General features: G+C 33.5%; 1 protein-coding gene across 1 annotated transcript in view; it reads right to left on the bottom strand.

Moving 5' to 3' along the window:
* Positions 1-8627, bottom strand: part of DGKB (diacylglycerol kinase beta) — an 833256-nt gene extending 824629 nt beyond the window's left edge. Inside the window, exon 1 of the mRNA XM_073009083.1 lies at positions 8526-8627. The gene's annotated coding sequence lies outside the window, so the exon portion shown is untranslated. The remainder of the gene's footprint in view (positions 1-8525) is intronic.
* Between the last annotated feature and the right edge of the window lie 4348 nt (positions 8628-12975).

Here is a 12975-nt window from a genome sequence, read left to right as displayed (position 1 = left end):
TAAATAATTTTTAATGATTCAAGTTGGTACTATCAGAATGGATTCACATCCCTTTCCTTATTCAAGGGAAAATTCTAATTAGATATAAATGGTGAAATTTTCAAGGGAATGCATACATACATTTGTGCATATATATGTGTATTTTTTTTTTTTAATAGAGACAGGGTCTCACCGTGTTGCCCAGGCTGCTGGTCTTGAACTCCTGGCCTCAAGCAGTCCTCCCATTTCAGTGTCCTGACATTCTGAGATTACAGGCTTGAGCCACCACGCCTGGCCTTTAAGGGAACATTCAATCAAAGTTGTTTACTGCCTGAGCTTGTGCTGCTTCCATTAGAACAGACTGACCAGATGAGAGATTTGTTTGGATTTTTATTTTTGGCTCCATTCCATGGAATAACCTCAGGCAATCTAATTAATTTTTGATTTCATTCCTTTTTTGTCAGCTCAAATATAGAGATATTATAAAGATAAATAATTGAGAATCAGAGAAGGGACTATATATAATTACTGAGAATATTTCATTACATACCATATACAATCTACATTGCAGAATGTTAAATAAAAATAAAATGATGCAAGATGCTTAATATATAAAGCCCATTCAAATTTCATCTTATGGAAATATTATGCATGAATTGTACATTGTACAATAGCTTTTGATGTATTTTATTCATTTTATATATAATGCAAACCTTTGCAATAAACCAGTTATTTGAAATGAGCCAATTTAGTGAAATGCTTTGTGGTAGTTATTGGTTCACTTAAACTACTGAATTGATTTTAACTTTTATTTTTAGACTGAAACTTTAGCTGGTTAGCTGCAGAATTTTTTACTTGAAAGATGGAAAATTTTAAATGAAAACCTTAATCCATATGTGCTGGGGAAAATCTAGGAGTATTTCAAAACTCCTACATAAGAATGCAAACAAACTATTTCATCCACAGCACATCCTAAAGAACAAATGTTTTCTGACTTGATTTATTTTTATTTTCATATATATTTTTTGATTTTTGTTTTTTTTTGAGATACAGTCTTTGTTGCCCAGGCTGGAGTGCAATGGCACTATCTCAGCTCACTGGAACTTCTGCCTCTTGGGTTCAAGCAATTCTCCTGCCTCAGCCTCCCAAGTAACTGGGATTACAGGCATGCACCACCATGCCTGACTAATTATTGTATTTTTAGTAGAGATGAGGTTTCACCATGTTGGCCAGGCTGGTCTTGAGCTCCCAGACTCAAGTGATTAACCCACCTTAGCCTCCCACAGTGCTGGGATTACAGGTGTGAGCCACCGCCCCCACCCCCTGTTTTCTGACTTTAGAAGCATGTGATTGACTCTTTAAATATATATATATATATATCTTTCATAATTAAAAACAAACCTTTATTTTTTGATTTGGCCCAATTTTATACTTATTTTTCTGTAAAAATGTAATTACAGAGCTTAAGAAACTGGAAATATTCTTACTGATGAATTGTTTAAAATGCTAAAAGTAAGTAACTTATGTAAGACTAATGAATTGCAGTGGAAAATTTTACACAGATAAAATAATTAGAGCAAAATGTATTAGAGAGATCGAGAGAGAGAAAGAAACAAAATCTAAAGTTAGTGCAAGGCAATAACTTACTCTAATAATTGCTGAGGATCAATGAGTATTTCTATTTCTGACAAATGTATAGTGAGGAAAAAGGACTGACAGCTCATTCAGCTACACTCGATATAGCAGAGAAATTCAAAACTGAAATATCTTTGTCCACTTTCTGCTTAATGCTACTGGTTGCAAATAGGTAATAAATATTAACATGATCCTCTTTACGTCTTTTTATCTCAAGACAAGTTTGATCTTTGTTCCATCTCCTTTTTTTCAACAAAACATTAAAGTATGGAAAGTATAAAAACAAACTGCCATTGATGTACTTTCACATTAGTGAAGGAACACTAAGCTTGCTTTTAGTTGATAAGTAACAATTAGAACGTGAACAATTTTTTAAAATTAGTTTCTAACTTGAGGCTTTAGAATATTTTATTTGAATAATCTTTGATCTATTGTGTTTGTGTATATGACTACTTGAATCAAGCTAAATGTAATATTGTTTTCACAGTAAAAAACATCTATGGTAATAAATTACCTACTTGTGGCTCCTTTAAATATAGATGGAATCAAAATCATAGGATTTCAAGAGGACTCTTTGTGAAAAAAATATTTAATAAGTTCTTTGATGATTGGAAATATAAAAATCCTAACTATCTTTTCCCATTCACGTTCCCGGGATTCCTTTTTTGCCTTGAGTAATTTACCTAATAACCAAATCTCAACTTTGAAGGAAGCTGAGTGTCATCCAACCATTTCTATTAGCCATTGTTTGGATTCTCCCTACAAGGCCACTGAGAGAGTTACTCATTCTTTACCCAAAAATTCCCAGTGAAAAAATTCAGGCCTTTTGCTCTGGAAAAGCATGGAATATTTAAACTGACCCTGTCAAAATGGAAGTAAAACGTGACATTTCTCTTGAAATGTAGCATATGACATTCTTTATTTGAACGTACACATTTATTAAATCACAGGTAATTTAATGTTTTTAGCATATTGACTGTATATTTGCATCATGCAAATAATGTGATGTATTTGTTTAAAAGTTAATATTACTATTTTGGGCATTTTCTTACTATGTATTTTCAGCTACATATTTAAACCTAAATATAAGAGTGTCCATTCATTTTTGCAGAATTATTTTTACTGGTTTTCCAGTCTGTCATTTATTTTGATGATTCATTGTCTTGACCAGCATTATGCTATTTGTAAAAGACTTAACAAAAACAATCATAACAATTGCAGCAACAGATGATGGTGATACCAGAGAACAACCAAAGGAAGGCAGGATCGTGACATTACCGTCTATCAGTTTTTCTTAAGACTTCTTGTATCATAAATAAATTTAGATGAATATCAACTTCATACTTTCAGATCTTGCAAAACACTGATGCTAATCCCTGTCTAACACAAATATGTCTGGGTGATACTAAAGAAGGGTGATTGCAGATACCCTCCAGCTTAGGAAACTGAGTTACAGTCAGGTTTCAATGAACAATGGGGATACTTTCTGAGAAGCATGTTGTTAGGTGATTTCCTCTTTGTGTAAACATTGTAACTGTACTCATACAAACCTAGATGGCACAGACTACTACAGGGGTCCCAACCCCAGGCCAGGGACCAGTATCTGTCTGTGGCCTGTTAGGAACCAGGTTGCACAGCCGAAGGTGAGTGGTGGGCCAATGAGCATTACTGCCTGAGTTCTGCCTTCTGTCAGATCAGCAGCAGCATTAGATTCTCACAGGAGCATGAACCCTATTGTAAACTAAGCATGCGAGGGATCTAGGTTGTGTGCTCCTTTTGACAGTCTAATGGCTAATGACCCCAAAATCATGCATTCCCCAACCCCCATGGAAAAATTGTCTTTCATGAAATAGGTTCCTCATGCCAAAAAGGTTGGGGACCACTGGTCTACTATACAACTAAGCTAAATGTTATAGCCTATTGCTTCTAGGTTGCAAACTTGTATAACACATTACTAAACTGAATACTGTAGGCAATTATAACACAATGGTAAGTACTTATGTATTTAAACATCTAAACATAGAAAAGGCAATGTGTTATACCAACACATTATGACATTATGAAGTCTAAGACATCACTAGACTATAGAAAATTTTCATTTTTACTATAAATTATTATAGTGTAATTATCATGTAATTCCTTGCACATGCAGCCTGTCCTGGAATGAAACATTATTATGTGGCATGTGACTGTATTTGAAAGTGAAAATGTATGGGATCAATAGATCATTAGGTGCAGTAACATGGGTTGGGCTTAATTAATGCCAACAAATTATATTATGTGACTTCAATCATTCATTCCTTCATTTACTGAAAAAAAATTAAAAGTTTTGTAAAGATTGGCTGCTACCAATGATGATGATGATGATGATGATGATGATGATGACGAACTATCAGCATCACATGCCAGGCATCCTCCTACATCTGGGGAATTCAGCAATGAACAACATAAAGTTTCTTTTCTCATGAAACTTAACACTTCCTAAGAGGGAATCAGATAATATACCAAAAAAAAATAGTATGGCTTCCAGAAGTGACAAGTGCTATGAAGAAATAAAACAGCGTAATGTGAAACTGTAGAAACTTGAGGCAGAAAGAAGTTTGGCAAATAAAGTAAAAAAAAAAAAAAAAAAAAAAAAAAAAAAAAGATTTATAAAGCTATAATGTTCAATAAATGTTAGTTGATTGAATACATGAAAAAGTGAGTTACTCATAGGAAAAATGAAATGAAGGAAGGAAGGAAGGAAGGAATAAATAAATCAACCAAAGGAGAAAAAAACACATAGCATATCCTCAAAATGCTCCCATGTCATCAATCACAAAATGAAAGCAGGTAAAATTGCCCACTTGTTTTCATACCCTTTCCCCAAAGGTGAATGACTGCCTTGCTGTAATTCTCCCCCTGACTCTCAAAGGCAATACTTTTATCTTGCTTTAACAGGGATGCAAATCTTGAAGCCAGGAATACACTGCATAGTATTCTTTGAATCTCTTTTTCAAATGTTAACCCCAAACTCCTCCCCAGCCATGGACACCATTTCTGAATGGCAGGCTGGAGTGCAGATGGACAGTGTACACTAGGATGGCACAGATACTAGGGAAACAAGGTCAGGATATGGCAGGGAAGGTGTCACAGAATTCTTGAATAATATTTTCGTAAAGCTCTAAAGTTTCAAATGCAAATCTGAATGAAATATAATTAGCATTTACTTTCCTTTTCCCAAAGAGTCAAATAAGGTAAACTTTTGTGTCACAATGAAAAGAAAACTAAGTCAGAACTCTCTTCCTGATGATTTCAATTGCTGGGATTAATCTCTCAGTTGAACAGCATCTGCAGGTGGGATTATTCTTCTGCTGCTTCTGTTCAACTCAAAATATTTTCTGACAGATGGTGATAGCAAGTAAATAAGACGTGTATTTCAGAAGCTGGAGAATTCTTGGGCTCATGAAAGGAACAATAGTCATAAATAAATATATTTCAAAGTGCCCCTATGTTGACTGAGCTCTGAGATATTAGAGGGAAAAATCTCATTCGTATTGCAGGAAATCAAGTTTCCTACCTCCTTTCCCACTTCTGAATAATATTAACAAAAAGCTTGTGGTGTACTCTTGGCAGAAAACTCTAGCCACAAGATAGCTGACTGTGTGAACATTAAATACAGTACTTTTACAAGAATTATTTGGTTCAAGATTTGTAGCTGAGTAAAAATTCCTAGCCAATTTTTCATATTCTAACTGCAAGACAGTCAATTGAATTTAAAGCAACATTTGTGAGACCAACTAGGCTTATTTAGGAAAAAGGATAAAAAAAGAAATAATAAGTACATTAAAATTAAACTTATCAAATGCAACACTGGAAAAATTCCTGGATAGATGAAAACCTTTTATTTATTTTTATTTCCTTTAAAAAGTCACAGCAATGCCTAGGCTTGCCTACAAAAGGATATAGAAAGCACTTTTGTTTTTTTTTTTGACATGGAGTTTCACTTTTGTTGCCCAGGCTGAAGTGCAGTGGCACAATCTCGGCTCACTGCAACCTCGGCCTTCTGGGTTCAAGCAATTCTCCTGACTCAGCATCTTGAGTAGCTGTGATTACAGGTGTGCACCACCATGCCCATCTAATTTTTTGTACTTTTGGTAGAGATGGGGTTTCACCATGTTGGCCAGGTTGGTCTTGAACTCCTGACCTCAGGTGATCTGCCAGTCTAGGCCTCCCAAAGGGCAGAGATTACAGGTGTGAGCTGCCGCGCCCGGCCTATTGAAGGCATTTTTAAAGCAACTCAAGATGATGTTACTACAGACAATAACGGCAGGCCACTTTACATTAGGTTCTAGGTGTGAAAAAAATTAGTCTGGAATGCTTATTTTATTCACAAGTGCCATTTTCACCATGTATTGAAAATAAACTAAAGCTTAACATATCATCATTCTATAACATAAATACTAGTAAAAATCTCCATTTTTGATTTAATATATTTCTAAATTTTAGAATTCCTTATGTACTCTAAAAGCTATTTGATGTAACTTTTGCTGGCAAACTGGACTATATCATTTTGTGACTAACAGAGACTGTGCGTCTCCTTTTATCCTAAATTTATAAGCAACAATTTTTTATTCATTTCCAGATTGGTTAACTAAAGCATTTGTTTTCCAATCCATAGGAAAGGAAAAGAAAAAAATAACTTGCTACCTTCTCCTTCTGACTTACTCTAAAATCACTGAACTTAAATAAATTTAAAACATTAGATGAAGGAGTAATCATCACACTGAAGTGATGAATTAAAGACATGACTAGTATTCCATTAGATCTGAACTCAGTTTCTTAAGATTTGAATGCCTCTTATAAGAACATGATTGCTGATGTCCTTTCAAAGATTGTTAAAAAAAAAAAAAAAAAAAAAAAAAAGAAGACAAAATCTACGTTGCTTAAATCTTCAAATAAAAAATTATTATTAGGAAATTGGATTCTAAGTTTGTTTATCTCTTTAAAATTTTTAACAGAGAGATTAAAATGTAATTATAGTGAAATATATCATTGGATTACAAAGAAGAATATGCACATACTTATCTTTCCACTCTAAACACAAAGCATGTGAATGTATGTTTGCATATGTGTGTACATATATGTATAGGTGGGAGCTTGCAGAAAGTGAGTTAATGTTATATAGGGTCTAGGAAATCCAACTAATGCTTGTATTATATGATAAAAATAGGTTAGATGGATGGTTTGGAACAGATTTTTTTAATGATATACAATATGCTCTGCTAAAGGCTTATTTTAAAATAGAAACTATAATTTGTAGGGGAAGTATGCCTCTAGAAAATAAATCTCTTACAAGGCAATCAATTTTGAATTTTTTTCACTAAAAATACAAGTCTGAAATCCTCCCATCTTGAAGTTTCTATGTATCCAACAGACTTTTGAATATATTTATTCTCTGCTTATGTCTATGCTTACCTCTATTTAATTTTTATTTAAATACTATTAAGAATATTTAAAACATTTTAATTGAAATTAAATGTATTTTCTTCTTTGTCTATATTGTGTATATTATAGCCACAGTCAGTATAAGTTAGAAAATATTGTTTAGTTAAATTAATATAATCAAAATATATGTGTCTGGACTCTAAAACAGAAATTGATACAATAACATATGGATTGAAAATTAAGTTAATCATACTATTTATCAGAGAGACCTGGAGCTACTTATTTTCCATGCTCAATTTTTCTATTTCTCAATTGTTCTAAATAGGTATTTGAGTAATACTAAAAACATACTTTGAGTTTTTGCATTAGTTAATACACTCAGAATAACACACCCTTCACCAAAGATATTTCTGTTTTTCTTTCAGTGTCTCTAGCACCATATAATGCATTAGAAAAAAAATAGCCTTTTAATCATGTTTATGCAATTAAGAAATTATAAGGCATTAAAGTGACCATCTCTGAGATTACAGCCCATATTATATATGATGTATAACAGTCACATTGTCTTAATTGACCAAAATAAATAGTAGAATTTTAAATTTAAGACAGGTTGTGTATATATAAATTACATATAAAAATAAATCTAAAATATATTTTTATAATAATAAATTTAAAATATTTAAATATCTAAATATGTAAAATAAATTTAAAACATATAAATTTAAAATTATTTAAAATAAATTTAAATCATATTATTTAAAATATATTATTTAAATTAACCAAGTCTTATCAGGAAGGAATTCCTCTTAAGAGTTTTGGATTTGGCTCAGATCAAATAAAAAGGCAAACATTACTGGGAAAATTGCCATTTGTCAACTGTTCCATGTCATATCATGTGGTAATACAGTTCTTTAAACACCAAATGTCAGAATACTGACACTATACTGTACAAACTAAAACAAGTACAAAATTGAGCATAAATAACCCAAAAATACTGGCAGCTGTGCATTTGTAAATGAGTAGTGTTTGTGATGACTAATACTTTATTCCTACGGTTATAACATGCTGCATGTATTTTCTGTAGGACACCCCTGGGGAAAGGGGGAAGAAAATACATGAGAAACAAGTTATTTTTCAACAGCAACAAAGATTTTAAATCTTTGCTTAATTAAAAAAGGAATAGTACAAGTAGATGACTCACTTCTATCTTTAAAAGCTGAAAATTAAAAATTATGCAACATCCTAAAAGTATAAAGGCTGATTCAAATGTTGCTTCACGTAATAATCTTCAAATATATCTCAAAACTCACCTATTTAGACTATTTGTTCCTATAACTGAATTGTACTTTAAGTGCAAAATATAATCAAATAAAGAGAAGGGCATTTATTCCATCAAATAGGTCCTTATATTATGATAAAACCAGGCTTCCCTTTTAATTGATCAAAAAGTTACAGTATACATTTTTCAAATATTCAAATCTTACCTTTAGAGAAACACTAATATGAATTGTTTCTTCATCCAACTGTGATTCAACATTCCCTAGCCAGTAAGGTACTAATTTATGTACAAAAGCAGAGGTCCTGTGTGTTATATTTTATTCAGAAATATAGATGACATTTCCTTTTACTAGGTAGCTTGGAGTGACTAGTTCTTGTCACAATGTTGTCATAGTGATAGTGACATCAATGTACTTCATGATAATCAGTGCAGCGATTTATCTGAGAAAAATAACAGCACCGATTTCTAGTGTATTTTACATTTCAAAATGTCATCAAGTATACTGTTTAATCTATTACAGGTAAATTCCTTTCTTAAGTAGAGCACCCAGGACTTTAGATGAATTGATAGCTATATGTATCTGTGAAATGCAGACAAAAACAGTGTCTGAATGGATGATGGGGGTATTGGTGAACATAGCCAAGAGATCATAATTAACCGGTTGCTAGGGAAGATTTTGCTCTCAAGTGCCTTTGCCAAATACAAAATCTCCTCAAGTCATGAGCTCAATTTAATTATTTTGTTAAATCCTTTTTAATGTTTTTTGGACTCCAGGAGTGATATAGTGGTGATAGCCCAGAATTCTGGATTCTATCCTACAGAACATTGACAAAATGCTTTCAGTCATCATCTTTCATGACAAAGGGCTGTTATTGAAACTTCAGATGTTATTTAGTGGCCCAGTTACCTCCTGCTCTGGTGCTATGCAGGTTGCCATTACAATAAACAATAAGAATGACATTAGCAAAGCTCTCAGAGATAGAGAGCTCCAATTTTTAGGTCACCATCATATCAAAAATGAAAAAATAAAGTGTTATAATTTTTTAAAATATTTAAATATTTTCCTGTAAACTATTTTAACACTAAACTATAATAAAAATAATTGAACTTTTCAGACAAATGTTGTAAGATTTATTTTTGAAATAATAATAATTCGTAATGAACCATTGTGTTAGGCTATTATTGCATTGCTATAAAGAAATACCTGACTTGGTAATATATAAATAAAAGAGGTTTAATTGGCTCATGGTTCTGCAGGCTTTATAGGAAGCATGGTGCCAACACCTGCCTGGCTTTGGGGGAGGCCTCAGGAAGCTTACAATCATGGCAGAAGGTAAAGGGGGTGCAGATATGTCACATGGCAAGAGCAGGAACAAGTGAGAGAGAGTATGGGAAGGAAGGTACCACACACTTTTAAATGACCAGATCTCATGTGAACTCAGAGTGAGAGCTCACTTATCATCAAGGGGATGGCCCGAGCCATTCATGAGGCATTTGTTCTCATGATTCAATGCCTCCCACCAGGCCCCACCTCCAACAATAGGTATTACAATTCAACATGAAATTTGGGTGAGAACAAATATTCAAACTATATCAATGATGGATTTTGATCATATTGTTCCCATGATGACATCTGGAAGGAAGTTACTCCCTGTTCTAGTCTTGGAAGCGTATCTCTGATGGCTTGTGCAGCCTCATTTTGAGAAGACCATGATGTCATTCATGAATGTGTGAATCTGGACCGACATCAACTCTTCATCTGCTAAGATAATTTTAAATAATTATAATTAAATAAAGGGGTATCAGAGGCTCTCTGGGCAAAGTAACATTATTTTCATAAATATTTTTTGATTTGTGTTAAAACTCTCAGTTTGTAGATGATAAACCATGAGAATTGCAATGTGACTACATTCAATTAACTATTCACTCCATTTATCATTCTCATTGGTTGGACTCTGAAAAGCAGCATTGCTCCTTTGTAACCCTTGTAATTTTACTTCAGAAATATGATCATATATAATAGTCTACATTGTAAAGGCCATCTTTGAGATGATTAAAAAATTGATGTGTTTATTAAGGGCTCTACTAAGAAAGGTTTTCATAGAGCTAATTTTGATTCCATATTGTTAATAAAGAATTTTCTTTTTGTACAGAAATTTTCACAAGCCACAGATTTGACATATGATGTTTTGAATATGTATTTTATGCCACACATTCTCAGACTGTTTCAAACGTGAGCCATTTGAGACAAAAGAGACAGAAGATGGTGTGGCTATTTTGGCTTCTAAGCACCATCTCTTTCTTAGTTGATTTGACACTCCAGTACAGCCTGAATCCCTGCCAGTCTCTCACATTTCCTAAGCCCTGATTGTCCTATCTTAATGTTTGTTGGGGCTGCCACTGAAGCAGAAAGTTGCAACTGTTTCCAATAGAGTTGAGCCAGGGATGAGGTTCATTGGCAACCATTGCTACTCTGCTGTTACCTACAACTGCTATGAAATCTGAGCCCGGGCCTATTTCAGCCAGACAGGAGGATTGCTTCTTTATATTATCAGAGCCTAAGAAGAGCATTCTACAGCATAGCATATAATAACTACTTTCTCTATCTGTCCTTTATTAGGAAAAAGGACTCGACCTTCCCTGAATGCCACTAGACCAGGGCCTTTTCATATGCTAGTTTTTCAAATCCTAACAACCTCAGAAACTGGTATCCGATTTTTGTTTTATACGTAAGAAAACAAAGTTCTAATTACAATGTGCCCAGCCCAATGTCATGTAGAATTAGAGAAGCTTGATTAAACTACGTCTAAGTCAGTACATCGTTGTAACTAAAAAAAAGTAGATGAGTAAAGCTCTAAAGTCATAAAGAAAATTCACTTTTCACTACCCTATAATACTGTGCCATACAATATGTAGCCATGTCTGTTTTAAACAGTATAACTTTGTGTGGCTATACTCAAGAGAGACATTTGCTATTGCAATACAGGAGGTATCAAGGAGTTAATGATTTTTGCATAGTGATAGAGAACTTGACCAAGGATTCTCAACTCAGAGTGTGCTTTCCTTCCACTCAAACCAAAAGACCGCCAGACATCCCTCTGCATGAGCCTAGCAAAGGATTGAAGGTTTTCTGTTTTGTGTTTTTTGTTTTTTCCTGCTATTTCCAAGTTCATACCAGATAACTAAGAACAGAGGTAGAAGCCTCACTAGAAATTTGTGAAACTATGCTTAAAGTGAGATTGAAAAGATTATTCATTGTTATTAAAAGATCTAATACAGAGATTTGACCATGTAGTAAAGAATATTATGTAATTTATATAATATTTTTATCAAATTTTAAAAATTATCATGAAAGAATGGAGGGTTGAGGTCCAGACCTTAAATAAATACCTCCCAGTCCCAGTAGTTTTACTACATTGTTAGTAAGAAGGTATTGAAGGCCAAAAGCAGCACTAAATAAATGTTCCTAATAGCACATTATATTTTCATTTATAGAAATATATTTATAAACATACACTGTCTAATGAAATGTACTTCTTTTTGCATCATTTGTGTTTAGTCATTATCACTTTTTTGCAGTCTCACTTTTAAAAGGTTACCATAGATCAGTGCTTCCCAAATACAGACTATTTTGCCCTCCTGGAGACATCTACAATGTCCGGAGACATTTTTCGTTGTCACAACTAGGTGAGGTGGAGGGGTGCTGATGGTATCTAGTGGGTAGAGGCCATGGTTGATCCCAAACATCCTGCAATACATAGGACACTATGACCCTGACAACAAGGAATTATACTGTCTCAAATGCCTCAAGTATCAACAGTGCCAAAGTTGGAAAACACTGCTATAGACGTACACATATATACACACATATACAAGATACATAAAACTGAATGATAATCAGGGCCACATTCATTGACTCTAAAGAACAGATTAGATCATTTGCATCTTATAAGGATGTTAATGTAACAAGGCTTAATCTTAAACATGGTATGTGATGTACCATCCTAGTTTTCAGACAATGAAAACTAGGCTACCTCAAAACCAGTACCCGTGTTGAACACTATTTCTTATAGGTTATGTAACACATACATGGGCATGTAATTTATTGAATCAAAGTGAATATGTCTTGCTGCAATGCATACATAATTGGGAAAGTAACCATCCTTCAATTCAGCAGGCCTTGCCAGAAAGTCTAATCCCAAAGGATAGACTGTTAACATTATGAACAAGCCCTGTCTGGAGGGCTAACAATCTTGTGATGAACACATTTTCAGAGCCATCCAAGGAAGGCTTCTTGGTTTTGTGAAACAGCATATACTTGTTTTTTTTGTTTTTGTTTTTGTTTTTCCCAAACATGTTAAGAAAAACCTTTACCACCCAGAAGAGTAGAGGTCAAATCTAAGATAATGTGTTACTTCTGGTATATCATAACAGACACTTCATCTTTGTTTCCTTTAGCTTAAAAAACTGAAAAAAAAATTCTGCTAACTGTGTTTTGTGTCTTACTTCCCATAACTTTTTCTCCCAGACTAGCTGATCTTACACTTAGGTTAACATATATTCAAATAAAATATCTCTGGTATACTCCGTAAAACTCTTCCTAACAAATAATACCAGTAGTAGATGAAGGAATTAATAGGCATGCATATTCTAGA

This window comes from Chlorocebus sabaeus, chromosome 21 (genome assembly GCF_047675955.1).
Source record: "Chlorocebus sabaeus isolate Y175 chromosome 21, mChlSab1.0.hap1, whole genome shotgun sequence".
NCBI classification, from domain to species: domain Eukaryota; kingdom Metazoa; phylum Chordata; class Mammalia; order Primates; family Cercopithecidae; genus Chlorocebus; species Chlorocebus sabaeus.
This window is presented reverse-complemented; position numbering and strand designations above follow the sequence as displayed.